Source organism: Hippoglossus stenolepis, chromosome 10, assembly GCF_022539355.2.
Source record: "Hippoglossus stenolepis isolate QCI-W04-F060 chromosome 10, HSTE1.2, whole genome shotgun sequence".
In the NCBI taxonomy this organism is placed as follows: Eukaryota; Metazoa; Chordata; class Actinopteri; order Pleuronectiformes; family Pleuronectidae; genus Hippoglossus; species Hippoglossus stenolepis.
In genome coordinates, this window is record NC_061492.1 from 26,314,686 (window position 1) to 26,320,074 (window position 5,389).

The 5,389-nt window shown below is 38.1% G+C and overlaps 1 long non-coding RNA gene across 1 annotated transcript in view; it reads left to right on the plus strand.

Moving 5' to 3' along the window:
- The window catches only part of LOC124851128, a 5,039-nt gene extending 2,664 nt beyond the window's left edge, over positions 1 to 2,375 (plus strand). The window contains exons 3-4 of the long non-coding RNA XR_007033070.1: positions 471 to 523; positions 769 to 2,375. This is a non-coding gene — a long non-coding RNA (uncharacterized LOC124851128). The remainder of the gene's footprint in view (positions 1 to 470; positions 524 to 768) is intronic.
- Positions 2,376 to 5,389: the final 3,014 nt, after the last annotated feature.

Below are 5,389 nucleotides of genomic sequence, written 5' to 3' on the forward strand. Positions count from 1 at the left end.
ACAAAGATGGCTTCTATCAATGCTCTTTAAAATCATCTTTCTTCTCTGGCAAAAATACTCTTTCAGTCAAGGGGAGATACAACATTAAGTACTAGAGAGTGCTTACATCCACCAAGGCTAACATCTACCTTGTCATGTTAAAGTGAAAAAAATCTCTGCCCTCCATGGCCTATACCCTACCCTTTCACCAAGTTTCAGATAAATCACTTCAGTAGTTATTGTGTAATAAATCCCTGGCAACAGTACAGGATACTAGAGTTTAAGGTGAAGTGGAAACATAACGTTCAATCTTTCTCAGCAGTCCAATAACTTTCAATAAGTCCCTTCACTTATTACCATTTGGAGAATTTTGTGTTGTGTAGTGTTTTAGCAAGCCTGAGCTGCTCTGTACCATTGTCCATTGCATTCTAATGGCTATGATTATTTCACTTGAAGCGTTTAGTAACAACACGTTGCTTTTTTCTCAATAGAAGTCTTCAAGCAGCTGTCTGATGGAACGGCCATGACTCTTGGTGAATCAGAGGTAACACAAGCTCTACAGAGTTCTTAAATACTTTTTTGAGAGTTCTTAAAATGGTTTTATCTTTTCCTAACCTGCACAGGTGTTGATTTGAAAATGTCTTATTGTTAATCACCTTTTTTTCAAATAGAATTCCACTATTGTTTCTACAGGACATTGTTAATTCTCTGTGATGAAGTGATGATGATTTTGAGCATCTAGCAGAAATGCAGAAGCAAATGAATAATCTATCTTATGTTTATTTACAGTGGATGTACCTTTCCATGTACACTTAAACTGACAGAGAAGATGAGCTGCAGGACTCATTTGGAACAACTGCAGCAGACGATGTGCAAATAGAATAAATGAACAAAAAAAGTAATCTCTTTTGCAAGTTAGCTGTTCTATATTTTTTTAACTACAGGTCGTTTCTTTCACTCCATTGCAAAGCTGAGTGGGAGAACAAATTGGATACACACACACAGATATGCTATCAGATACTCTGAATAATTTTTTTTTTACAAATGCTTCACTGAAAACTGGCAAAAAAAAGGTCAAATCATTCTCTGCGTGCATCATGGCTACACCCCTAGTCAATGTACTAATGTGCAAAGTTGTCTCCCTGAATGGGTACTGTTCATTTTAAGTGGGTTATTGCATTTTCTGATTTGCTATTAGATGGAAATACTATTTTTGGGGGCCATGCAATAAGCATGTTGCCCACAACTTTGGTTCAAACTTGCATATTTCAACATTTATAGATGAATTGCCATAAAACCTGGTTTGTAGCATGTATCAGTGGTACCCATGAAGCCACATCACTTTCTGTAATCTTCCACCTTTGTCTCTATATGATTACCATGTTGTTAACAGTGAATATGTTTACATGAACAGCAACATTTCAATATTAATCCGATCAAGACACTAGAATAAGACAATGTCATATAAAGAGAATTTATTGATTACTTTAACCTGAATAAGGTCCTACTCAGAATAAGCAATATTCAAATCAAGAAATGTGGAGTATTCCAAGCTAAGTCAGATTATGTAGACATGTATATGTCTTAATAACATTAAAAGGTCCTGCTGGAGTTTTCATTGAATTTTGTGACATCGGCATACGGCAGTAACCAACTGCTAGATGACATTTGCCCTGGGTGTAAACAAGATGCTATTTCAAGTTGGGGTTTTAAATCTGTCGGATTGACATCGGACATAATGACTTAGTGGACATAGTGATGAGTCCTAACAAGACTGCTCTGTGACATGTAAACAGGAATATGAATTGAATTGAATTCTATTAGCAACTCATGAAAACAACATAATCAACATGATGTCTTATTCTGTATGAAGGTCAACAGTCGGAATATTGGTGTCCATGTAAACATAGTAACTGATGGTTTTGAGTGTAATTTCATGAATACTATCCAGTAATACGATTGCCACGCAGGGGGAATTAGCCAATGTTAGCATGCTAGCGTGCTTAAATAAGATTGTGAGTATGGTAAATGTTATACCTGCTAATTATCAGCTTGTTAGCAATAATGTTAGCATACAGTAGTTAACATGTACAGTACAAGTCTTGTGAAATCTAACATCTAGTATCTTGGATTGAATATTAGTAGAATTATTTTATATGTGGGGTAATGCTTTTTCAGTTTTAGGTGGGAGTGTTATTTTTTTCTACTTTATTATTTTTTTGGTGCGAGTTTTTTGATTGAATTTAACAAAATAAAGATATTATCCAGGTTTAGTGTATGAACAGTTCTTTCATATTTTAAATTCCTTGCAGATATCTTGAAATGTGGGAAATAAAGGTTAAATAAAGTGGGCCTTTTGAAAATGGATTCAGAAAATAAACGTTGGTGACAAAGCATTGCCTTGTGATCAGTCATTTGTGTCCCCTAGAAAGAAAATGTGCAGACGCTTTTATTTTTAGTGCAAACAAGTAAGACACTTGTCTGGATATTTTTCTGTATATGTATGCTCTGCTACTTCGGATGCTATTAAAAAGTGCAGTAAAGGAATTTATTGAGGTAGGAAAACATCAGGACATTATGTTGAATTTCTTTAAAATCTGCTCCAAGAAAGAAATACAAGCAACAGTTAATTAGTATACATTTATAAATTTTAAGAATAGCAGTACAGTTGAAATTATAATGAAATGATCAGTAAATTCGAAGGATTTATTTGTATTACACTTTTAATAATCATTGAACACAATTGTCATCATAAAGAATTCATTCCCAAATCCCAGTATGTTTATCCCGTTAGATCATCACTTAAAACCGATTATTTTGATTTTGTTTTGTTGACAACATGAAGAGATAGAGTTAAGCGGACATTAAGCAGCTGACAAAGTTCTTCAGGTGTGAATAAATAACATTGACATTAAAGTTAATGAATCACACTCAAGATGTAAGCATTACCGAACAATGTAATAATTATTGATTAGGATGCTAAAGTCACAACGTTGTTTAGGTTAGTTGTAGCATTTGAAGCACGGATGTCAGCACAGCAGCTAGGAATATGGAAGTTGAGTGAAGGGCGAGCTCTGTTCCCCCATCTGAGGTTGTACCTGGAAGAAGCCAAAAACATACAGGGTGAAATTACTGTTATCATGGAAGATTTTCTTCCTAGTATTGTCATGATTGAAAAACATACCAAACTGCATGTGACGAGACAAATACAAGTTCAGTTGGAGCATTACCACATAAATTTGAGGCAAGTTGTCGTTGCTCACCATTTGTTCCTGGAGTGGTCGAGGTCAAACTTGCGCTGCTGGTGCTTCCTGTGGATTTGATTGAATCTATTTAGATTGTGCATTACCAAGAAGTGTAACTTCATCTGTTTTCAAACCACTGCTATACCACATGAACTTCAGGTGAATTCTCATTGTGTATTAACAAGCTCTACAGCTTGTGGTACATTGGTCGTTTATACAAGGTATCAAATCACAACATTGTCATGAATATTGTTGTTGTCACTGAAATGACAACACAAGCACAGGCTGTGTTGCGCATGTGCCCTCTTGTGGCTACAGGATCGGTGTTTGCTGATCATTACTCATTAGTTAGTATCCTACTGTTTGTACAGAGTTTATATTATTTACTGAGATACAATTGGAACTAGGGCTACGTTGTAGCACTAACGGGCCCGAGCACACGCATTTCGAAGCCTGTTGCGGTCGGTGGAGAGAGCGATCAATGACCAAGCGCACGTCTCCGCGTTGCATGCGTTTTGTGCACTGCGGCAAGGATAAACACTTCACTTCCTGCGTCCGTCACGCGACGTCGATCCTTGCCTGCTAATTGCTCATTACGGTCCACGCTATCAATTGCACATCACGCTGTGAACATTTTATGTAAATCAATGATAGTTGTAAAACAAAGCTTACTTCCTGTTGCCAGTAGGTGGCGCCATCACTATTATTACCTACAGACTAATATATCTGTTCAAGTAGGGGCTCTGATGTAGCGTGAGCATTTTCTGTCAATTGGACAATGTTACAACAACTTAATTATCACACTGATCAGTAGGTGGCGCTATGACCCTGAACTAATATGAATATATGGAACTGTTCAGGTCAGGCTTGTGATCATAGGTCAGTAGTTCGGAGCCGGTTGGATAATGCAGAGTAGATTTACAAAGTACTTCCTGTTTCATGGCAAATCAGTAGGTGGCGCTATGACACTGAGGAAATATTGACACATAGAGCTGTTCAGGCTTGGTCTCTGATCATGAGACAGAAGTTTGGTAGTGATAGGACTATGCACACTGGGTTGTCAATGTTTAGTTTCCACCATTTCCAAAGTGTTTTCAGTTTATTAGTACCTCGTGTTTCATGTATATTCTTGTGCTTATGTTTGTATGTGTTTCTGTGTCTCTGGTTTTCCCACTCCATGTTCTGTTTCCTGTTTTATTTTGTAGTCTCTGTTCATAGTGTGTTTTTTACTTCCTGTCTGTGATTGTCTGCACCAGTCCTCATGTGTTACACCTGTGTCCAATTGCCCCTGCCTTCCCTGTGTGTGGATATAAGTCTCTGTGCTCCCCTTTGTCCTTGTCGGATTGTTGTCGTATGTTGTCGTCTGTTAGTTGTGATCTCCGGTGTTTTTCGTATCCTGTGTCTCCTGGGCCTCTGCACCTCTGCATCTCCTGTGTAAGCCTCCTGTGTGTTCTCCCGTGTGCTTTTGTTGTTTTGTCTGTTAAAGACTCCTTTTTGCATTAAACTACACTTTTTGTTAATACTCTGCGTCTGGGTCCTACTGCTTCACCGCACCCTGACACTAGAGTTATGACAACATCGTCTCCTTTGGCGAAGGATGAATCTTTGCCGCACCTCAATGTTTACACGGTTTGAGGAAATGTCATAATTCTGACCATGGTCCAATGACTTGACTGAGCTCTTTTGAGCTGTTTATTGTAAAGCAGCCAGGAGCAGTTCATCAAAGTATAAAACATGACACTTCCTTTAGCCAGCAGGTGGCGCTGTGATTTTAAGTCATGATTTCTGTGTAGATGTCATCAGGCCGGGACTCTTGTCTTACATGTCTAGTTTGGACTCGATTGGACCATGTATGTCCGAGATACAGAACCTTGTGTTTTGATGGCGTGTAATCAAACTTTGACGCCACAGTCACACCGTGTGATGAAAAATCGATCTTTGGGTTAGTTTTTATCTCCGTCTTGTTGTGATGACACTCATCTCAATTTGAAGTTGATCTGATGAAAGCCCTGGGACAGGTTCGTCAAAGTAAAAATGTGGAATATGGCCACTAAATGCAAAATGGTGGGCTTCCTGTTGCGTTCTTCATAATGCTCCTTGAGAACTTTTTGTATGACTGGTCACGATACACCTGGCCTACGTTTTTTGTGAAGATCGGTCAAAGG